The following is a 26,135-nucleotide window of genomic DNA, read 5'->3' on the forward strand; positions in this document are numbered from 1 at the left end:
ATGAAGCTAATCCCTGCCTCCATACCTGCATGAGGATAATCCCTGCCTCCAAATCCGCATGAGGCTATTCCCTGCCTCCCCATTTGCATGAGGCTAATCCCTGCCTCCCTATTTGCATGAGGCTAATCCCTGCCTCCATGTCTGCATGAGTCTAATTCCTGCCTCCCTATTTTCATGAGGCTAATCCCTGCCTCCATATCTTGTATGAGGCTAATCCCTTCCTCTATATTTGCATGAGGTCGATCCTTGCCTCCCTATTTGCATGAGGCTAATCCCTGCCTCCCCATTTAGATGAGGCTAATCCTTGCTTCCATATCTGCATGAGGCTAATCCTTGCCTCCCTATTTGCATGAGGGTAATCCCTGCCTCCCCATTTAGATGAGGCTAATCCTTTCCTCCATATCTGCATGAAGCTAATCCCTGCCTCCATACCTGCATGAGGATAATCCCTGCCTCCAAATCCGCATGAGGCTATTCCCTGCCTCCCCATTTGCATTAGGCTAATCCCTGCCTCCCTATTTGCATGAGGCTAATCCCTGCCTCCCTATTTGCATGAGGCTAATCCCTGCCTCCATGTCTGCATGAGTCTAATTCCTGCCTCCCTATTTGCATGAGGCTAATCCCTGCCTCCATATCTTGTATGAGGCTAATCCCTTCCTCTATATTTGCATGAGGTCGATCCTTGCCTCCCTATTTGCATGAGGCTAATCCCTGCCTCCCTATTTGCATGAGGCTAATCCGTGCCTCCATATTTGCATGAGGCTAATCCCTGCCTCCACATTTGCACGTGGCTAATCCTTTCCTCCACATTTGGACGGGACTAAGCACTATCCCTCCTTACATAAATATTGCTCTATTCTGGTACTACCTGTTTGTTTTTTGATCGGGCTAAGCCCTGCCATGCATTTCACAAGACTAAGCCTTATCTTGGTAGCATTGTATTATTTCATCTCATGGGCTGAAATATCGCCAATCTATCCAAAGACGTCATATCCCTCAAATTTGCATATCATTATTCAAAGGTGTCATGGTTCGGAGGCATCGTCTGCATGGCCCGAGAATACCATTTCATGGCCTGCGAATCCCTCATTAAATAATTCATGACCTAGGATATCATGGTCCAATGACATCATCCTTAACCGTTCGAAGACATCTTTCATGGTCCAAAGAGAATCTGTATCATGCTTAAATCTTCGCATAAATACATGGTCGTAGCATCTCTTTATCTGCAGGTAACCATCAAACAACCGCTATCCTAGCAGGAGCGACCTCGCTCCAGTTCCTTCCAAACTATCTCGAACTGAACCATTCACCATGACCACCCTTGCATCCGGTCCGAAGTCTTGTGTCCGTTCTTGTAATGATTTCATCAGTATATTCTGCCAATGAATCTCGAACTACACATGACCTGATTCCTATAAAACTAGGGATATGTAGACAACTCAAAGATCAGAGTTCAGCCTCTATCATCCAAAACATCCCATCCGGTCAAAATTGGCCATCATTTCTTTATCCGAAAACTCTTTTCATCCTTCCCGGGTAAAGAGGGGCAGTTGTTGATACCCAATTTTTCCATCACATTTTAATATATATATATATATATATATATATATATATATATATATATATATATACTCTTTCAAAATTGTACATATGTAGTTATAAGCATGCATAAGCATTTTTATAATTTTTCCGACAGTTTTAAAAGCTCCAAATCAATTTATTTCTCCTCTTTTTTTTTATATAAATATCCAATAATTATCCTTAAAATTACTTTTATTATGATTTAGCCGTCCAAATTCATTATTTATGCCAAAATAGTGTTTAAATATTTGTATGTAGTTTTCGTAATTATATTTATATTTTTTAAGCTAAATTGCACATATTTGCAATAATAGCCCTTACTAATGTATAATTATATTATTTACGCATAAAATGGTATTTTATATTTTTAAAATGTTAAATAACTATTTTAAATTATTTTAGTATACAAAGATATTTTTTGTAATCATTTATTATTTTTTATAAATTATTTAGTTATTAAAAGTGGCTATTTAAAATCTGGCCAATTTTTATTTAAATTTTGGTCCTAATTCAACCCAACACCTGCCCAATTTCAATTTAAACTTACCCAACCAAAACCCTAATACCCGATCTGGCCCCAAATCCTTTTAATCTTGGTCGTTGATCATAGAGATCAACGACCACAATCAGCTCGTTCCTTTTTTAGTCCCAAACGACGCCTCAAACCCTTTCATTTCCCACCGTCCGCCTCCCTAAAATCCCTCTCCTCTCTCAAATGCTCTCAAACCTAACCCCAATCGTACCTCGCCATCACTCATATATGGCTATATATGGTGGTTCCTGACCACCCCCAAGCCTCTAGTAGCCTCTCTTGTACTGGTATCATCATCTTCAGGGTCCTCAAGGGACCAGGGTTAGTTTGCTTGCATCTATGGCCATTTCTCGCATGTTTCAAGCTATCCTGGTCTGATTCTGGGTGAGATATTCCTATAATTATGGGTTTCTATGTTTGATTCTTCATCTCTGTGATTGTTCTTATCGAAACCCTAATCTCTTTCTTCTGAACTTCTTAGATCTATATAGATCTGAGATGGTTTAGACCTATGTCATATGAGTTTTACAAGAGCCTTTTAGTTTTTACAAGAATCATGTGATTTTCGAATGATTTTTCATTTTTTCTAAACTAGTGTTTTCGGAAATTTCTTTTCCAAAATATTTGATGATTTTTAAGTGTTTGATCTTCTGCTTCTTTTGTATTTTGACTAATTTCGTAAGTCTGCTACAACCTTAACGTTTTTATACTAAAAGCTCTAATTTTTGACATTCTTTGTTTGGTTTATGAGTACTGGTGTATTGACTGTGTTCTTGCCTTGGTTCTCGTGATTTCTCTTTAGCGGTTTGTATGTCTCGTGGTTTTTTTATCCTACTATGCCTCTACTGAGTTTCTTAGTTCAACTTTTTTTACTGATTCTATATGTTTGTATTCATTCTGGCTATTCATGTTAAGACCTATATCTTTCTCCTAGAATCAGTGTCGTTTTCTTGATTTACCAATTTTTTTCGTGTCGAATACTGACTATTCATTTCTTACCTTATTTTTGTCTGTGAAACTTGCTAACTCTTTACGTGATTTTCTCTTTGATTGAACCCTTGACTATTATGAAGTTCTTATTTCCTGATTTGATTTGAACTATTTTCCTTAACAAACTTTTATTCTTATTTTTTATTGAACTCTTTGCCTTAATTAGTTTTTCCCTTGCCTTATTTGCTATTTACTGATTCTTATTGATTGTTTCCTTAATTGAAACTTCTGTTCGTATACCCCTAATTACCTACTCTATACTTAAACCTTACTTGATTCTTTTCCTTAAATATCTATCATGCCTTTACCGCTAATTGGTTATCCCTTGATTAAAGGGAAGACTTATTGATTTACATGTGTGATTGATTCCATGAATTTCCCTGATTGCTACTTAATTGATCCTTTTCCTTATTTTATTTAACTCTTGATCACAATATAAACTCCCTCATATTCTCACTTTTGACACGAACAATAGTTCAAAAAACAACAACTTTACATTATAAAAGGCTCTTTCTGTACTCTCTCTCTGCTCTCTTTGCTACTTGTGATCCCTGTTATTCTAACCGGCTGCAAGCCAAGGCTGGGAATTGCACAATACCTTGCTCACATATTGTGTCTTCTTTCTTTAAACTAGTATGCTTCTGATGAGTTTTAAGAATCAAAACCTATATGTTTACTTACTGCTTTAGTTCATATGACCTGATGTCCCTTCTTGCTTCTGTTTACTGCTTAACTAGCATGATAAATCATGCCTACTCAAATTTGTTATCAGCATGTTTCCACTATGCTTGCTTGTTTGCTGTTTTGTTTAACATATCTACAAATTTAACATAAGCCTGTTTGGACTAACTACTGTCATTCCTAAAATCTGCTTCTATATAATTAACATGCCTTCATTGTTAATACTTGCCCATCATGCTTATTTAAGTCCTTGCCTGTTCTGTTTCAATCCTACTAAGTCAGTCAATCTCTTTAAAGTGATTCTAGTTGTGTGGTTTAGATGCCTTCAGCATGTTTCTGCTATGATCTTTGCTACATCTGTCGAACCCCCTCAAAACTCTCTATATCCTATTGCTTGTATGCTTCATAAAGGTGTACCCTATATGTTCCCAAGCCTTATCCCCTTGTGTGAAAGTTATTGCTAAAACTTTTTTTCTATGACTTGTGTTCTGATTGCAAATTATTTTCTTCACACTTTCCCTCAAACTGTTTTAGCACTAATGGTTTTCAGAAGTTCTTTTCAGTTCTAAGACCTTCCTATTAAACTCTTTCCAACTATTATGCACTTCCACTTACTCTTAGAACACTAGGTTCTGCCCCTCTGATATGTGTACTACCTTGAGACCCTTGAGATCTCTCTAAACATTGGCATGTCAGGGCTGGCGTTTCCACATTGCACCTAAATCAGTTACTCTTTGAGAAAGGTCTAGGTGTAAGCACTACCCGGGATCCTTGAGGTCCTTAGGGAACTCTGACACACCTAGACATGAAATTAGCTATGGAACTTTGGGTATTTGAGATTACTGGAGGCTTGGAAATCATTTGGGCCTACTTCAGGCTCCCTATAGATTAATTTTTGTTCTATTTATGTAATTTTTATTTAATTCAAGTGTTTGTAATAATTGTAAAAAAACAGTGGGGTGATTAGTGAAAAAATGGGGGTAGTTATATATTATAAAATTGGGTAGATACCATGCCTATAGGGTCTATGTTGATTCAAATGTGTTTGTTAGATAACATGCCTATAGGGTCTACTTTGGTTTAAAATAATTTCTATTTGCTTTACTTCCACACAATTACAAGCCATGGCTATAGGATCTAAATTGGCCTTTAATAACTAGATACCATGCCTATAGGAGTTAAAATTGGCATTTAATAGGAATCATACCTATTGGAGTTAAAATTAGCTTTAATAGAAATCATGCCTATAAGGGTTTCACTCTGGTTAAATGAATGTTGTTTGTGTCACCTTATGCTCAATTAGAAATCATGCCTATAGGACTTAAAACCAGTTTAGTTAGAAAAATAGTTTAATTCACGTGTGTTTATTCTGAATTTGTTTATTTAACTAATCAGTCAACTTCTTTAACAAGTTTTAATGATGCCTTAAATAATATTGCTAGATAGCATGCCTATAGGATCCAAACTGCCATCTAAAATTGTTTGTTGTTTAGTTACATTCTTAATCAATAATAGATACCATGCTCATAAGACATTACCCTTATATGCCTAGGCAAGCATATAGGACGATTAAAAATCCTGTAACTGTAAAACTGTGTTTTGTCATTTGTAACTGATCATAATCAACTATCTAAAATCAGTAGGCAACTAAACAGGTCTTTGACACTTTGGTCCTGATTCAATGTTGTGTAATCTCTGGTCACCTAGATATCATGTTCTAAGGTTTTCTCTAAAATATTTGAAACTGTAGTTTGAGACGTGCACTTATTTGTTATGTTTGTGGAGGTAAATATGAGCCATTAATTGTTCTTTTAAATATAGTCCTAATTGTTTTGATTGAAGCTTAGACTTTTCTTCTTTAAATACCTAAGGATGTTCTAGAACTACCCAAATTAGAGGTCCTAAATACCTTCAGAGCCACAAGAAAGGGATGGGTAGTGTCCGCATAGGATATCTCTCAAGGTTGCTAGAGCGCTTTAGTCTATGACCAGGGGGAGGGAATTGGGTAGTAAGGAATATGATGACTACGCGCTAATGTCATATGTAGCCCCTCGTTGAGGAGTGTTTACCGAGCATTTTGTGGGTATGATCCTATAGGCTAACCAACCTAGGACCCCACTTTCCCAACTCACGTTGTTTAAATAAATTTATTTTTCTTTATATATGTGCAACTTGTTCCCTTGTCCCATTACTTGATTCTTACATGTGCTTTAAATATCAAAACATGCCTTTTACTTGCAAGTACGTGTTAAAATTGTTTATTTGTTAAAATGACTAATTCACATAGTTTAGGTTCGGCTGGGACCCACCATTGTGGACCGCGATAGGTGCCTAACACCTTCCCCTCAAGATTATTTCAAGCCCTTACCCTAAATCTCTAGTAATGCAAACTAGACCATGAGTTAATTGCTCAAGGTGCCCTAACACACCATAATCAGTTAGGTGGCGACTCTTCAAATACCCAATTCCCAAAAGGAAACGAGTTATTCCCCCTGTGAGTGTCGAAACCTGGACTTCCCCGTTAAAAGTGAAAAAAGGGGGCGCGACAACCATACCACAAAACAACTATGCGGTCTGCAAAGGGGACCGCAGAAATGGCCCCAAGAATTGGGTAGGCCAGATATCACATATCAGTTCTACGATCGCATAATGGACTGCAGAACCTCATTTTGAAGTTTTCTCTTGTTGGTTCTGTGATGGACTGTACGACCCGCGAAATGGTCATGCGGCCGCATGCTGGACCGCATCATAAGCTCAAGTTCTGCACCACTCTACGGCCGATCTGCGGCCCGCAAAAGGGTTCTGTGGTCGCATAGTAGACCATAGAAATGCCATGGTATAAATAATCATTTCTTCAACTCCCGATGCACTGTACAATCCTCAAACACATTATCCTACCTCGGTACCACGAAACCCCAAGTTCTAGGTGAAATTTAATTTTTACGGGACCTTATAGATACACACGGTCCACAAAATATAAAATCACCTACCGGTGTAGATATATGAACGGGCATAACTAAGGAATAATTAGGCATATCCAAAGAACGAGCAAAGTACGATGATACATATGAATAAATGGAACTAGGGTCAAATAATACTGAAGCATCCTTGTGGCACACTGAAAACCTACCTGTGATCACTGCATTTGAAGAAACAAACTTTGGCTTGGGGGGAAAAGAATAGCATCGATCTTGACCACCACCTAATCAACCTCCCCCTCTAGGGCGACCTCAATTGCATGAGTCCCACCCCGAGTTAGCAGAGCGGATGGTGATGTAACTAGTGCGCAATTCATAGCCTGACATTCCTACTGAACTGGACCTCCTATGAGACGGGGTAAATACCTCCTTAAATGTCACAACACTCCACACTCGAAGCAACCTCGATCCAAAGATGGCGGTGGGCCTGAATCGGGCCCCGAGAACCAGAATAGCCACTAGAAGAACCTGGTACTGACGAATTGTGAATTGATAGAGTACATGATGAACTCTCAGCTGGGAGGACACTAAAAGATTAATGACCTGGACGAGTTTTGTATGAACCATGACTAGTTGATTCACCATGATGAACTGGACAAGCTATCTGAGTGGGCTTATAAGAACAACCTCTACTGTGATGTGACTAGCCTCCGATGAGGAACCACTGAAACTACCTGAAATACGGGGCCTCTCGACTTCCCGCTTTTCATGCTCAAGCTTGCGAACTGACTCCAATCACCTAGAAATCTCGATCCCCACATCAAACCTAACATCTATCTCGGCCTCTTAAGCCAAACTGAAGAGTAGAAGTTCAGATTTAGGAATTAATAAATCCGTATGACAAGAATGCAAGAAAGTTAAGTTTCCTAACGGTCCTCTCGAATATAAGTACAAAAATCTCCGTACCAATCCACAAGACTCTACTAAACCTTTTCATGACTTGCAGGACCTAAGGAACCTAGTTCTTTAATACCAACTTGTCATGATGCAAAATTCCAACCCGTCGTGATGGCATCTAACACACTTGTTAGGCAAGCCGACAATCACAAAACAACTAAACATTTGAATAAACATGTTTTAATAAACTTAACAGCGAAAATATCATAAATATCTAATACAAATAACTGATATACTTCTACAACCACCACAAAATTTGGTGTCAACGAGTACATGAGCAATACTAAGTATCAACATTAACCAAAAAGTCTAGTACAACTATTAGAGTAATAGAACAGTACTCGAGAAAATAAAAGTAAAGAGAGTCAAAGTCTGCAAACGTCATAGCAGCTACTTTGAAGTCTCCAATCATGTACTAGCACAAATATAGCAATCACCGCATCTAGATGTACCTAGACTTACACATGAAGTGCAGAGTTTAGTATGAGTACAACAGAAGGTAATTTTCATACTCTGATATGAAAATTAAGAATCATGATCGAGTATATAATTATAGTTAATGCAAATAACTCAAAACAACATAAATAACCTCATTAGATCTCAACAAAATAAGCACATAGCGTAAATATGATTTATAACATGAACCACATGTTAGTTACTCTAACAAGTAGTGATTACATGGATGAAACAAGACTTGATAGCAACATCGTACAAAATTAACCCGGATCATGATTACCATAGTGCATGCCCACACGCCCATCACCTAGCATGTGCGTCACCCTAACACAACACAAATAACACATTTTCCATGGATAAATACACTCAATTCCAAGTTTAGAAACGTTATTTACCTCAAAGCACGCAACTTAATGCTCCAACAAACCCTTTCTACGTGAATCGGCCTCCGAGCTATTCGAATCTAGCCAATGCAATGTAATTCCATTAATAATAGGTATAGGAAAAAATTCTGACATATAAAGCTCAGGTGTTTAATAAAAATTAGAATGAAAACCCCGGCCTGCACTGCAGAACCCGAAAAAATTCACAAAATCCAAACACCCATTCAATTACGAGTCCAACCATAGTAAATTCATACAATTCCGACCAAATATCGGCGCTCAAATCCCAATCTCACACTCCAATACATAGTCCAAATATCCCCAAATTCCCTCTTAATTTGTGAAAAGTAGGCATAATAATCAATGGGTAATCAATATTTATCAATAAATATGATGAATCTTCACTTACATTTTCAATAGTAACCAAAAACCCGCTAAAAATTGCCCTTAGTCGAGCTCACAACTCCAAAAATGAGAAAAATACCAAACCCTTCGACTTATAAAATTTGCCTGTTAAATCACACCTGCGATCACTATTTCTGCTTATGCGGGACCGCTTCTGCAGTCCAAACCTCACACCTACAAGATTCACCTAAGTCCCAGCTACGCGCACATGTTGTTCCCTTTCCGCACCTACGGAGTCGCTTCTACAATGAAACTCTGCATTTGCGGACCACAAGCCCCCAACAAATTTCGCTTCTATGAACAACAAGCACATCTGCACTTCTGCAAATTCAGCACCCCATCCATATCTACAACCACTGCCAAGCCTATATCCTCCGCTTCTGTGATCGCATTCACGCACCTACGACCCCGTAGGTGCGATAAATCCTCGCATCTATTAAGCTTCCCATCTCTATCCCAATTCTACATTTGCACATACGTGGCCGCTTATAGGGCTCCCCTGTGGCCAAAAACTCACAGATGCGCTTACACCAGACCAGGAGCTTAAGCATTTACTTAGGTCTAAATCTCATTCTAATTTCAAACTGAATCACCCCCGAGACCTTCGAGACCCCATCCAAATGTACCGACACGTCCTAAATCATGATACGAACTAAGTCAAAGCCTCAATTCACTTCAACCAACATCAAAATCATGAATCGCACCCCAATTCAAGCCTAATGAAACTAATGAACTTCAGACTTCTAAAACTAATGCCGGATAGTGTCAAACCAACTCTAATTGACCTAAAATAAATTATATGTTTTGAGGCCTTAAAAACATCTTTTTGTCTTATCTCGATTTGCGTGTGCAGTCCGAGCACGAATCCAGAAAGCCATTATGTGAAAATCTGTGAAAAATGATAAATTTTGCCTTTAAAATCAATTTGAGTTGACTTCAATCAACATTTTTGGTAAACAGATCCGGACCCAGGATTTGACGGTCCCGGAGGGTCCGTAGGAAAATATGGGACTTGGGTGTATGCCCGGAATCGAATTCTGAGGTCCCAAGCCTGATAAATGAATTTTTAAAGAAATGTTTTTTTCTGGAATATATATAAGTTTTTGGAAATGAAATGTGTTTGGAATTTGATGGTATCGGGCCCGTATTTTGGTTTCGGAGCCTAGTATAGGTCTTATACGTGATTTAAGTCGAGCCTGTAAAATTTGGTAAGAAACATATGTCATATGACGTGTTTTGGAACTTTAGTTGTAGAATTTGAAACTTTGAAAGTTCTTGAGATTTTCTTTGACTTTAATGCTAAATTTATAGCTGTTGATGTTATTTTGGTGATTTGATTGCACGAGCAAGTATGTATAATGTTTTTAGGTTAGTGTGCACATTTGATTTGGAGCCCCAGGGCTCGGGTGAGTTTTGGATAGGCCACAGAGTGAAATTTGCACTTAGGAATTGCTGGTATGTTGCAGGTCTGCAGGCTTCGCACTTGCAAATGCGAGATTGTAAATGCAAATAGACCATCGCAAATGCGAGAGAAGGCTTGGGCAAGCCTAATCGCAAATGTGATCATTTCTTCACAAATGCGAATAGGCCTAGAAATCCCCATTGTCGCAAATGCGACTCTCCCATCGCAAATGTCAGTTCGCAATTGCGAACAGTGATCACAAATGCGAGATTAGCAAGCTCTGAAGGGTTCGCAATTGTGAACTCTGGTCGCAATTGCGACATCTGCGACCTGCAAATTCATGACTTAGCCGAAAATCTTTCATTTTTCAACCCCTTTCAAAACATAAACTCTCTTGGGCGATTCTCCAAAGAAACGTTCTTCTCCAAATCTATTGTAAGACATTTCTAACTCGTTTTCTTCAATTTTTAACATCTTTTCACATGATTGCAACTCAAAATTAAGGGTTTTCATGGAGGAAAGTGGGTGTTTTGGGTAGAACCTAGGTTTTTCAAATTTTGGGGATTTGGACCTCGATTTGAGGTCCGATTTCAAAATAAATTATATATTTGGGTTCGTGGGGGAATGAGTAATTGGGTTATGGCTTGAACCTCGGGTTTTGACCATGTGGGCCTGGGGTTAATTTTTGATTTTTTGGGAAAAACATTTAAAAACTTATTTTCATGCATTAAAATTGATTCATTTAGTATTTATTGATATCATTAAGTAACTTGTGGCTAAATACAAGCAAATTGGTAGTGGAATCAAGAGGTAAAGCAATAGTTGAGACTTGAATTATGTTCGTGGCATCGAGGTAAGTGTTTGTTCTAACCTTAACTTGAGGGATTAGGAGTTGTGTCCTAGTTGCTATGTGTTATTTATTGAGTACGACGTATAGTCATGGTGATGAGTATCTATACATTGGTGTCAAGCATGCCCGCGAGTCTTATACTACGATTAATGTGACTCCGTTTGTATTGTTCATGCCTTATGTGATGATTTCTATTGTTGAGTAAAGCATGTGGAAGTAATAGTGGTATTTGAATATTGGCAATTGAACCTTATAGAGCATTGGCTGAAGTTGTGAAGTGAATTGTGAAGTAAATAATTATGAAGTGAATTATTATATTGTCTCCCTTGCCGGGATGTTGTTGCTTTTAATTTTATCTCCCTTTCAGGGAAGTTGATGCTTTTTATATTGTTCCCTTGCCGATATTTGATTGTTGAATTATTGTTCCCTTGCCGAGATTTTATCGTGATTTTATTTATTCCCTTGCCCTTATTTCTTGTGATTGTTGTTTGGGTGAGGAAGAGTGTTAAAGCACGAAGGGTGATGCCGTGCATTGTTTTGGTAAGAGAGTGTTAAAGTACGCAGGGTGATGCCGTGTATGATTTTTGTAAGGAAGAGTGTAAAAGCACGAAGGGTGATGCCGTGCCGCACGATGTACAATTCCGTGCAAATTATATTGATTTTTATGGTGAGGACGAGAGTAAAAGCACGAAGGGTGATGCAGTGCAGATTATATTGATTCTTTTGGTGAAGACGAGAGTAAAAAGCACGGAAGGTGATGCCGTGCACTTGTTTGATTTCTGATTCTTTTTGATAATTGAGTTATGGTGTTCCTTATATATTTACCTGTTGTCCCTCTGTTATCATTTGGTGTTTTCCCGCAGCATGTTTCCCCCTCCCATCCTTAACTGTACATTTCTGTTTTTATTTTCCGCTGTATATGTTTTAACTACACAGGTCATTTGGTAGTCTGGTCATAGCCTCGTTACTTCTTCGCCGAGGTTAGGCTAGGCACTTACCAGCACATGGGGTCGATTGTGCTGGTACTACACTCTGCACTGTGTGCATATTCCGGTGCAATAGCTGTTGGACCTTAGCTTTGGGGTTGCTGCCTTCAGTCCATCCGGAGATCCGAGGTAGTCCTACCAGCGTCCACAGGCCTTGGCATCTCTTTCTATCCTTTATTTCTGTTTCTTTCATGTATTTCAAAGACAATATTGTAATAATTCTTTCAGACCTTTATTAGTAGTGCTCCTAGATTATCTGTGAAATTGTGACACCAGTCTTGGGTAGTGTATATATGAATTGGTATTGGAATCTTTAATATTATGTTACATTTCAATCTTCCGCTTTTAAATTTCCGCTGTTTATATAAAGTTGACTCTTAATTGTTAAAGGAATAAAAATGAGAAAAAGGTAAATAATTCAAAAGGTTGGCTTGCCTAGCTTTCACTAGTAAGCGCCATCATGACTCCCGAGGTTGGGAAATCCAGGTCGTGACAAAAATTTGCATACAAGTCATAAATGACATAAGAAACCTTCTCCTACTCTTGGAGCCGAAATTTGAACCCGATATCAATGAAGTTAACTTTCGGTCAAACCTCTCAACCTTCCAAACCTTCAACTTTTCAACTTTCGCAAAAAAGGCTCAAACCAACCTACGGACCTCCAAATTAATATCCAAACATAATCTTCTGTCCAAAATAGCCATATGAAGCTATTGGAACCATCAAATCTTCACTAAGGAGTCGTCTACACAAAAGCCAAACTCTAGTCAACTCTTTCAACTTATGCTTCAAACATTAAAACTAAGTGTCTCAATTCACTCCGAAATATCCCCGAAACCAAATCAACCACCTCGACAAGTCACACAACAAGAAATGAGCATATAAAGAGCAATAAACTAGAGAACAAGGCTACAATACGCAATACGACCGGCCTAGTCATTATTGGAGTGCAGCCTGGTCCACATAATGATGATGATGATGATGATGATGATCATAATAATAATAATAATAATAATAATAATAATAATAATAATAATAATAATAATAATAATAATAACAATAACAACAATAATAATAATAATAATAACAATAATAATAATTAATATTATAACAACAACAACAACAACAACAACAATGACAACAGCGACAACATCAACAACAGCAACAGCAACAGCAACAACAGCAACAACAACAACAACAACAACAACAACAACAACAACAACAGCAGCAGCAGCAACAACAACAACAACAATAATAACAATAATTACAATAACAACAACAATAATAATAGTAATAATAATAATTACAACAACAACAACAGCAACAACAACAATAATAATAATAATAATAATAATAAGCCAATAAGGCCTGCTGCGGCATGCAACCCGATCCAAATAACACTCTCTTAACATGGCTCTCATGCCCAAAACGAAAGGATCAACAAGTACTTGGTAAACCTACTGATCAAACATGGGTGAAGGAGTATGTTTCAAATGGAATGATGATTGTCATTTCTGCTGGCGGAGTTTAGAAAAGGGCTGGGCAGTCCTTAATCCATAAGCCTATAAGAAATCAGATTGTGACTAATAAACATTGCTGAAGTTACTGAAAAATTGAGAGGGTGTGGAAAAGTTATGGACGATGAATCTACTACTTAAAATGTCCAGAATGATGCTAGACAAGGTGACCTATCCCCTAGGCATATAGATCGTGGAAAATCTGTGGGAAAGGGAGGAAAAAATAGCAACAACAACAACAACAACAACAATAATAATAATAATAATAATAATAATAATAATAATAATAATAATTACAACAATAACAACAACAACAACAACAACAACAACAATAATAATAATAATAATAATAATAATAATAATAATAATAATAATTAAAACAACAACAATAATAATAATAATAATAATAATAAGCCAATAAGGCCTGCTGCGGCGTGCAACCCGATCCAAATAACACTCCCTTAACATGGCTCTCAGGCCCAAAACAAAAGGATCAACAAGTACTTCGTAAACCTACTGATCAAACATGGGTGAAGGAGTATGTTTCTAATGTAATGATGATTGTCACCTATGCTGGCGGAGTTTAGAAAAGGGCTGGGTTGTCTTTAATTCATAAGCCTATAAGAAATCAGATTGTGGCTAATAAACATTGCTGAACGTACTGAAAAATTGAGAGGGTTTGGAAAGATATGGACGATGAATCTACTACTTAAAATATACAGAATGTTGCTAGACAAGGTGACCTATTTCCTAGGCATATGGATCGTGGAAAATCTGTGGGAAGAGGGAGGAAAAAATAGCAATAACAACAATAACAACAATAGCAATAACAATAATTACAATAACAATAATAATAATAATAATAATAATTACAACAACAACAACAACAATAATAATAATAATAAGCCAATAAGGCCTGCTGGGGCATGCAACCCGATCCAAATAACACTCCCTTAACATGGCTCTCATGCCCAAAACGAAAGGACCAACAAGTACTTGGTAAACCTACTGATCAAACACGGGTGAAGGAGTATGTTTCTAATGGAATGATTATTGTCACTTCTGCTGGATGTGTTTAGAAAAGGGATGGGCAGTCTTTAATCCATAAGCCTATAAGAAATCAGATTGTGGCTAATAAACATTGTTGAAGGTACTGAAAAATTGAGAGGGTCTAGAAAAGATATGGACGATGAATCTACTACTTAAATTGTCCAGAATGTTTCTAGACAAGGTGACCTATCTCCTAGGCATATGGATCGTGGAAAATCTGTGGGAAGAGGGAGGAAAAAATAGCAATAAGAACAACAACAACAACAACAACAACAATAATAATAATAATAATAATAATAATAATAATAATAATAATAATAATAATAATTATAATAATAATTACAACAACAATAATAATAATAATTACAACAACAACAACAATAATAATAATAATAATAATAAGCCAATAAGGCCTATTGCGGCGTGGAACCCGATCCAAATAACACTCCCTTAACATGGCTCTCATGCCCAAAACAAAAGGATCAACAAGTACTTCGTAAACCTACTGATCAAACATGGGTGAAGGAGTATGTTTCTAATGGAATGATGATTATCACTTCTGCTGGCGAAGTTTAGAAAAGGGCTGGGCAGTCTTTAATCGATAAGCCTATAAGTAATAAGATTGTGGCTAATAAACATTGTTGAAGGTACTGAAAAATTGAGATGGTCTAGAAACGATATGGACGATGAATCTACTACTTAAAATATCCAGAATATTGCTAGACAAGGTGACATATCCCTAGGAATATGGATCGTGAAAAATCTGTGGGAAGAGGAAGGAAAAATAGCACAAGGATACTGCCAAGGTACAACCTTCAGGGGTTCAAACAAGAAGAACCATCTCTTAATCTAATAATTAATGGATGCAATTATTTGGAATGTGAGATCGGTAAATACTAAGAGATCATTTTAAAGGCTCATTACAATGCATAGAAAACACCAATTCAAGTTTATTTGCTTGATGGAACCAATGCAACATGCTAGAAAATTGGATCGGTACAAGAGAAGGATTGGCTTTGCACAAGCTTTGGTTAATATTTCTAACAAAATCTGGGCATTCACAGATGAAGTGTATGAGGTTACTGTCCTTTATGATTTAGAGCAGCAGATGACCTTCAGACTATTGGATACTGAAAATAACAAGAAGATCATTCTCACATTAGTTATGCTAAATGTGATGCGATTGAAAGAATAGAACTGTGGGATACTATCTATACTTTGGCCAACAATATGACTTCTCCATGGCTTGTGGGAGGAGACTTTAATGTAATTTGGGATGAGGAAGAAACGTTTCGGGGGCTCCTTGTCACGCTAAATGAAGTGGATAATTTTAGGCATTGTATGAACACTTGTAACTTATTTTATATGGGATTCAAATGGAGCATTTATACTTGGTGAAATGGCCGAGCAGATTAGGAGTGCATATTCAAAAGGTTGGATCGTTATTTTGCCAATCTTTAATTTCAGCAAATGATTACAGGTATAGAAGTCACTCATCTCTCTAAGATTGGATCTGACCATAACCCATTGTTAATATCATTTAATCCGGATATCACTCCAATTAAGAAGTCTTTTCGATTTCTTAACTTCTGGATTAAACATGAGTCATTTAGTGAAGTTGTTAAAGAGAATTGGAAGGTTTCATGCTTTCAGATTCATTATTTTTAATTACAAATTGAAGAAGTTGAAGAGAGCTCTATCTACTTGGAGTAAGGCTATATATGGAGACATCTTTTAGAAAATTGCAAGCTTGGAGGAGGTGGTATTGGCTTATGAGATTAATTTTGAATTAAATCCCACTTCTTAGAATAGAGAAAGATTACAAAAAGTTCATGCAGAGTTTATTTAAATTTTTGGCATTAGAGGAGCAGTTCTGGAAACAGAAAGCTGGCTTACAATGGTTCCAGGATGGAGACAGGAATACAAAATTCTTCCATGTGAAAGTAAATGGTAGAAGAAGTAGACTACATGTAACGGCCCAACTGGTCGTTACACTTTCTAGAACCATGTTCCAATAAATAAGACTTCGCGTACTTGCTTTTACTAATTTATGACTTACGGGGATGGTTAGTTAGGGATTTGGAAGAGTTTGGGTTTAAATCGGAACACTTGGTTCCTTAAGGTTAGCTTGAAAGACCAAGTTTGACTTCGGTAAAAATTTTAGCAAACGATCTCGAAATTGGGATTTGACGGTTCCAATAGGTCCGTATGATGATTTCGTACTTGGGCATATGTTCGGATTCGGTTTTGGATGAACCGGGAGCGTTTTGGCGCATAATAGTGAAAGTTGGTTCTTGAAGGCTTTTAAAAGTTCTTTAAATTTGGTTTAAAGTGGGTTTTGATGATATCAAGGTCCGAACAGGATTTCGAGATAGGGAATAGTTCTGTAATATTATTTAAGACTTGCACGCAAAATTTGGTGTCAATCCGAGTAGTATAAGTATGTTTCGGCACATTGGAGGTAAATTTAAGAACTTGAAGTTCACAAGTTTGAATCAGCTGGTTTTCGGATGTGATTCCTAGTTTTAATATTGTTTCAGGCATTTCGAGGGTTTGACTGAGTCCATATTATCATTTTAAACTTGTGGGTGTATTTGGGTAGGGCCCTGAGCGTCAATTAAACGAGGCTCGGACTATGTTGGAAAAAATTGAGCAAAAACTGAATGCCCAACTTCTGTCATAACCGCGCCTATGGTTGGTCAGCCACATATGCGAGCTCGCAAGTGTGGGTCTTGACTCGCAGATGCGGCCAAGGGTGGGCAGCCCAAAAACCGTAGATGCGGCCCTTCTCAGCAGAAGCGGTGGCCTTCCATAGAACCAACCCCAGTCGACCCAATGGAGATCCGCAGAAGCGGACCATTGTCCGCAAATGCGGGGATGCAGGTGCATCCTAGGACCGCAAGTGCAGAATCACTGAAGGCAATAGCCTTCATTTAATACGGGCCTTAGACGTTTTTGCTTCATTTCACACCATTGTTGGGCGATTTTTGAGCTTCATGAGAGGGGTTTTTCACCAAACTTTTGGAGGTAAGAAATTCCTACTATATGTGAGTTAAATATTTGGATTTTGAGTAGATTAACATGAAAATCATTGGATTAGAGTAAAACCTAGGGTTTTGATAAAAAAATAATATTTAATCACGAAATTCTTTATGGAATGAAATAAAAATCATATATTCTTGATCCTTAGGTTATGGGTAACAACTTTCTTCGAAAATTTCTGCAATCCGAGCACGTGGGCCCGAGAGTGAATTTTAGGAATCTTACCTTTGGGGTGGATAATCACTTTAATAACTAGAATATGAACTTGTAAACCTATAATGATTGGTTTTTACACTATTCGAATAGTTTCAGATTGTGCGGCTCCAATTTGAGGATTTGAGCGCATTCTTGAGTTGGAAGTAGGCTCGAAACGAGGTGAGTCTCTTTTCTAACCTTGTAAGAGGTAAATTTCCCTATAGGTGAACTTAATTAATATATGGTTATTTGTAGAGGCTATCTACGTATGAAGTGACGAGAGTCCGTACATAGCTACTATTTCTGTAATGTTCGGGTAGTTCTACACCATGCTTTGTGGACAATACTAATTTGATTATATGTGCTAATTGTATGAAAGAATTAATTTGAATAAAATCTAAGGCTTTAAAGGTTTCAAGTGAATTGTCTTCATTTTTGAAAAAGAATCAAAGAAGAGTTGTGATTTAAATGATGAAAATTATGTTTGACCAAGTCGCACATATGATTCGCGAGCGGGGTTATGCTTTTACCGCGTCTCATGTATGATTCATGACCAGATTGAATAGATGCATCTATGGTCCACATCGTTCGACTCTCGGCAAATTTACTTTTATGTTGGATCGGACCGAACGTCCTCGGTGGTAATTGTGTGATATACTAGAATGCGAACTCTTTGTAGTTGTATGTTTTAGTGCTTGATATGCCACTTGTTTTAAATAAAGAAAGTGTCTTGCCTTCTTAAATATGATGGAGGAATTCTGCGAGGTTAGAGTCGACCCCTCGTTACTACTTCTGCAAGGTTAGGCGAGATACTTACTAGTTACATATTTTTGTGTACTCACGTTACACTTTTGTACTTGATTGCATAGGCTTTGAGGCAGGTTCACCTGGCCATCAGTCCGACGCGTAGATTGGACCCCTCAGCTTGGGACTTTCCGGTGAGCTGCTATTTTTGAGCCATTCTGCAACAACTGGAGTCTCTCTATGTCTTTATTTTTCCTGTCTATCTCCTTTCCAGATAGTAGGATAGTATGGTTTTGTATATTCTACTTGATTGTCCACATACTTGTGACACCAGATCTTGGCACACACAGTGGTAGACTTATGATTTTGGTTTACTATCATGATTTAAGTTTGTATTTATTTCTCCCATCTATTTATGCTTAAGTTTCAAACTCCTAATTTCTTTATTAATAAGGAAAGGTTTTCACGTACTAATTATTTAAAAGAGGATTCACTAGTTGATTAGTGTTGGCTTTCCTAACAATGGTGTTTGGTGCCATCACGGCCTAATATAGAAGTTGGGTCATGATAACACGGTATCAGAGCACTAGGTTCACGTAGGTCTCACAAGTTATGGGCAAACCTGGTGGATTCTCTCGGATTAGTACAGAGAAGTATGTACTATCTTCGAGATGCTATAGGGTATTAGGAAACTACTCTTTATTCATATTCCATCGTGCAATTGACCGTATACTAAATTTCTTCCTTCTATTCTCTCACAGATGGTGAGGACGCATAAGGTGGAAGTTCCAGACCCGGGAAGAGCTGCTCCCCCCATTGCTAGAGGCTGAGGCTGAGGCTGAGGCTGAGGCCGGGGAAGGACACCGACCCGAGGTAGGGGACGAGGGCACCCAGAACTGCCCTAGTAGCACCACCTTCAGATCCAGCTTTTATGACCCCATTATTGAGGAGTAGGGCGAGGTGCCCGTAGCAGAGCCTGCCCTAGCGGATTTCATGATAGCACCGGGCTTTCAGGAGGTTATGGGTCGTATGCTGCGGTTCATGGATTATATGACTTAGGCTGGTTTATTTCCAATAGACCCAGCCACATCTCAGGAATAAGGGGGAGCACAGACCCCTACTATGCAGGCTCATGGGCCTACAGCTTCCGTATATAAGATTCGGACTACACTACCCACGGGCGGGGCCCAGCTAGTTACTGCAGTAGTACCTGAGCCTAGACCGGCTACGGATGGTGATCCATAGAAGCTACTGGACATATGGACTAGGATACACCCTCCCATCTTCATGGGTGAGCGGCATGAGGACCCCCATGACTTTATTGATCGGTGCAGGGACAGACTGCACAACATAAGGATACTGGAATCCTATGGGAGTAGATTTCACTGCCTTCTAGTTAGATGGAAGGTCCGATAGATGGTGGCAGTCTTACCTTCTTGGCATACTAGCAGGTTCTCCTCCCATGACATAGGATCAGTTTACATGGCTTCTATTGGACAGGTACATTCCACCCTCTCAAAGGGAAGAGTTGTAGTGTCAGTTTGAGCTGCCCGAGTAGGGTTAGTTGTCCATGACCGATTTTGAGGCGCGATTTTTTGAGTTGTCTCATCATGTACTCATGATACTTCCTATGGATACAGAGAGAGTGCGAGGATTTGTTATAGGGTTACACCACGGTATTCAGGCTAGCATGGCCCGAGAGGTTGAGATGGGGATTGATTATCAGCTAGTGGTAGAGATTGCACGAAGGATTGAGCTATCGCCAGAGGGGTAGAGAGAAGATATAGTAGGACAGGAGGACCTGATTCTCTAGAGAGTTTAGAGGTGCCCCCGCTAGGGGCAGATGTCAGTTTGGGAGGGGTCAGCCCAGCAGGACTACATATCCAGCACTACCACCACCTTCTTGGGGTGCTCCAGCGTGACCCTATTTTAGGGCTATGCTAGAGAGTTCTTACCGCCCACCAGTTCATCAGGGTTCTTCTAGTGCCTATTTCAGTGACATGCTAGAGAGTTCATACCGCCCACCAGCCATTCAGGGTTCTTCTAATAGGTATTCAGGCCATCAAGGTCAGGCATCGGGTCAGTAGTCTATGGTACCGAGAGATTGTTATGAGTGTGGAGATTTGGGTCACATAAAGATGACCTTCCCCAGACTTCGGGGCAAGGTAGTATAACAGGGTCATTATCCCATGATTGCAGCACCAGTTGCCCGACCGCCCAAAGGTGGGGCTGGTAAGGGTCGTCCTAGAGGTGGAGGCCAGGTAGGGGGAGATCAACCAGCTATTGTTCAGCCAGGAAGAGGCCAGCCAGCTGATGCTCCAGATAGATTCTATGTTTTTCCGGCCAGACCAGATGTAGTGGCCTCAGATGCCGTGATCAAAGGTATTATTTCTTCCTGCGGTAGGGATGCTTCAGTATTACTTGATACAGGGTCTACCTATTCATATGTGTCATCTCAGTTTCTCATTTCCTAGATATCCCTATTGAGTCCTTGGGTACTTTTGTTTATGTGTCCACTCTTGTGGGTGATTCATATGTGTCCACTTTTGGCTTAAGGTACCTAGCCTATATCTATCCCCACCATACCGTATGGCTCCGAAAGAGTTGAAGGAGTTGAAGAAGCAGCTTGAGGTGTTGTTAGAAAAGGGTTTTGTGAGACCTAGTGTATCACCTTGGGGTGCACCAGTGTTATTTGTGAAGAAGAAGGATGGGACTATGCGGATGTACATTGATTACCGCCAGTTGAACAAAGTCACCATCAATAACAAGTATCTGTTGAAATGTATCGATGATTTATTTGACCAGTTTCAGGGTGCTAGGATGTTTTCTAACATTGATTTGAGATCAGGTTACCACTAGTTGAAGATTCGAGATTCAAATGTTCCGAAGACTGGCTTCTGTACTAGATATGGTCATTATGAGTTTCTAGTAATGTCCTTCGGCTTGACTAATGCCCCAGCGGCATTTATGGACTTGAAGAACAGGGTGTTCAAGACTTAAATTTATTCCTTTGTTATTGTCTTCATTGATGTCATCTTGATCTACTCACGTATCCTGGGGGAACATGAGCAGTATTTGAGAGTAGTGCTTCAGACATTGCGAGAGTAGAAGCTATATGCTAAGTTCTCCAAGTGTGAGTTTTGACTAGAGTCAGTAGCATTCTTATGGCATGTTGTATCAGGAGAGGGTATTAAGGTGGATCCCAATAAGATTGAGGCAGTTCAGAGTCGGCCACGTTCCACTTTAGTGATAGAGATCAGGAGTTTCCTGGGATTAGCAGGTTATTATCGCCGATTTGTGCAGAGCTTTTCATCTATTGTGGCGCCTTTGACTTGATTGACCCAGAAGGGTGCTCCCTTCTGTTGGTCCGATGATTGTGAGGCGAGCTTTCAGAAGCTCAAGACAGCTTTGATTACTGCACCGGTTCTAGTGTTGCCCTCCAGTTCGGGGATATATACTATGTATTATGACGCTTCACGTGTTGGCTTGGGCTATGCCTTGATGCATGAGGGGTGAGTTATTGCATATGCTTCACATCATCTGAAGATTCATGAGAAGAATTACCTTGTGCATGACCTAGAGTTAGCCGCGATTGTTCGTGCTCTTAAGATATAGAGGCATTATCTGTATGGGGTATCATGTGAGGTTTATACTGATTATCACAGCTTGCAGCATTTGTCCAAGCAGGGGTATCTCAATTTGAGGCAGCGTAGATGGCCTGAGTTACTGAAGGATTATGACATCACCATTCTTTATCATCCGGGAAAGGCAAATGTGGTCGTGGATGCCTTAAGCAGGAAAGCAGAGAGTATGGCAGCTTGGCATTCATTTCAGCAAAGGAGAGGCCACTAGCTTTTGACATTCAGTCCTTGGCTAACCGACTTGTGAGGTTGGATATTTTAGAGCCCAATCGAGTTCTTGTGTGTGTTGCTGCCTAGTCTTCATTATTGGGGCAGATCAAGGCTCAGCAATTTGATGATCCGCACTTGCCAGTTCATAGAGAGATGGTACTATATAGTAGTGCCAAGGAGGTTTCTATTGGCGAGGATGGTGTTCTGCGACTCTAGGGTCGCCTATGTGTTCCAAATGTCGACGGGTTGAGGGAGAGGATTCTAGAGGAGGCACACAATTCACAGTATTCTATTCATCCAGGTGCTACTAAGATGTACCATGACATGAGACAACATTATTGGTGGTGGCGAATGATGAAAGACATAGTGGAGTATGTAGCTAGATACCTAAATTGCCAGTAGGTCAAGTATGAGCATCAGAGACCAGGAGGTCTACTTTAGCGGATGACTATACCTGAGCGGAAATGGGAGCACATTACTATGTACTTCGTAGTTAGCTTGCCGCGGACCTTGCGGAAGTTTAATGCAGTTTGGGTCATTGTCGACAGGTTGACCAAGTCGGCACACTTCATTCTAGTTATGACTACATATACTTCAAAGAGGTTGGCCCAAATTTATATTCGGGAGATAGTATGGTTTCACGGTGTACTCGTTTCCATCATATCAGATAGGGGCCCTTAGTTCACTTCGCATTTCTGGAGAGCTGTACAGAGTGAGTTAGGGACCCATGTAGAGCTCAGCACAGCATTTCATCCGCAGACCGACGAACAGTTGGAGCAGACATTTTAAAATCTGGAGGACATGCTTAGAGCATGTGTGATTGACTTTGGAGGGACGTGGGATCAGTTCTTTCCTTTGGCCTAGTTTGCTTACAACAACAGTTATCAGTCTAGTATCAAGATGGCTCCATTTGAGGCTTTATATGGTCGGCGATATCGTTCTCCTATCAGGTGGTTTGAATCTGGCAAGGCTATGTTGTACCATACTGACTTGGTGAAAGATGTCTCGGAAAAGGGATAGTTAATTCAGGAGAGACTTCGCACAACACAATCCAGGCAGAAGAGTTATGCGGATCAGAAGGTACGGGATGTATCATTCATGTTACACCCTGTACTTTTCTATAGAGGATTTGTGACTGTAAGACCTTGTAAGTTTAACAACCTTGATACCGTTATATACATTGGATATGGTATTTTGAGTGGAACATTTTTGTAAAAAGTTTGAAAAATATAATTGTATATAGTTATTAATATTTCAACTTTCGAATATATTTTAAATTATACACATAATATGAGAAAGTTTATAAAGGAGATTTTCTTTATTGTAAAGAGAGAAATTATTTCCTCACAAGAAAAGAAGGTTATATTTTTACCATTTTAAGAATTAAGCGTACGAAAATTTGTAATCTTTATACGAGATTAGGAAAATTAAAAGTTGAGAAAATATATGTATTTTTACATGGATATTTTAATAAAATAATAGTGTATGCATTGATTTTATATGGTACCATAAATTATTAATATTTTAATAGTAGTATTTTATGTAAGTCGAGATAATTCTTAATTATGCGGATAATTAGGTAATTAATAATTTTTAGTGGGAGATTAATTAAAATCTTTGGATAATTGTAGAACCCCACGTAGCAACAAGCCACCCCAAGTTTTATGACTCTTAAATCTTATGGATTATGTGGCAAAGATTAAGGATTCAAGGTTATGTGGTCAAGCTACGTGCGGTTCTTAACCTTAAATAGCTTTAAAAATCTACGTTCTCAATATTATGCATGGCAAATTTAGTTGCAAATGAAGATGATTTCCTAATATCTCTGGGATTTCTAACCATATGAAGTTGGTTACAATAGTTTAGGGATTTAGTAATATTATTTCAGAAGTTTATATCTGCCTATACTACTTTTTTCTCTATATTAAATCTAAACACACAGTTGTTTTTGATAGCCAAACCTAAAATCATTTGTTTCCAAAACAAATTCCCAAACCGTACCAAAAGAAGAATTTTGGTTTGGAGAATTTTTATTATTTTTGTACAGTTCGTTTGGAAAAAACAGCTTTCCTATAGTATATCACAAATATTTCAAGCCACTTTAGAGTTAGACTAACAACGTTGTTGTTGATTAACAAGTTTAATGCAATCGATATCTTTCGATGGAGTGAGTATTAGTCAGATAAGAAATAATGTGCTATGATATCAAGAATATCATACGAATTTTCTCCTATTTCGATCCGTCGTTACGTGATTTGTCGCAACTGACATGTGTTAGGGGGATTGTGAAGAGAATCGGCTCAGGTATGTTAAGGATATCTCTTCTTTCTTTTTGGGCATGATCTAAGTAAAGATACGTAAACGTAATACTATTCCATAAGTGGTTCAATTCTCAGCAGTTAAGGATGTCTCTGTTATTCATTCCTGTAAAGTAATATTAAAGCATGTTTAAGTATATTCCTAAGTCTCTATTGAGGTATTTGATAAAGATGTTAATGTTTCTAATATTGTGATACATGCATCTACATTTACCACCATGCTACGACCGGTCAAGCATTCATACATTTACCACCGTGCTATGGCCGGTCCGGCAATTACCATTGGTTAGGCAGTTATGTATCATTATTTACCACCGGTTGGGCAGTTATGTATTTACCACCGAGCTATGGCCTATCAGGCAGTTACCACTGATCAGTTTTGCAGTCATGCATCATACATATGGATAATAGTCTAAAAGAGGAGCATTATATATATATATATATATAAAAGAATAATAAGTATGCATATACGGTGGCACTTCATAGATTCTGGTTGATTCTTATATGTCTTTAATTAATGCTGACTTATTGTTATGTTTCAGTTCTGCCTTACATACTCAGTACATTATTCGTATTGTCGTCCTTTTGTTGGGGAGGCTGCATTCATGCCTGCAAGTATAGATAAGCAGTTTGACGAGCAATCATAGTATATGATATTGGCATTCAGTGAAGGATTAGTAAAACTCCATCTCATTCGTAGTGCAACCGAGTTTATGAGTCATCGTGCCAAAATTTTGTTACAGACTTATGGGTAGGCCGGTACCCTATCTCATTTGATGTCAAATAATCTTAGCAGCTTTGTAGATAGAAGTTCATTTTGTACAGTATGTTAGAGGCCTTGACGGCCCATATTTATTCATGTTTTAATAAAAATAGTTCAGTGATACAGTGTTGCCCACCCATAGTTATACATTACGAGTTGTGGCCAGGTTGGCTCATAATAGTTAGAAGAAAAGAAAGAGTTGCAGAGTGGTTCGCTTGGGCCAATGCAGCACCGAGTGCCAGCCATGCTTCCCCAGGTTTGGGGCATGACAAAGTGGTATCAGAGCTGGTCGTGTCCCAGGAAGTCTACAAAGTCATACCTAGTAGAGTCTCACTTATGAGTGTGTTGCGCACCATATTTATAATTGAGAGGCTATAGGGCATTTCGAAAATGTTACCCTTCTTTTGTTTTCAAATTATGCCATAGAGCTGAGTCGTAAGAAGTTAGTATGAAGATTTCGTCAGATTTTGTATGCACCGGAGGTGCAGGTGTCACAGTAGAGCTTTAAGGC

Source organism: Nicotiana sylvestris, chromosome 4 (genome assembly GCF_000393655.2).
Source record: "Nicotiana sylvestris chromosome 4, ASM39365v2, whole genome shotgun sequence".
NCBI lineage: Eukaryota > Viridiplantae > Streptophyta > Magnoliopsida > Solanales > Solanaceae > Nicotiana > Nicotiana sylvestris.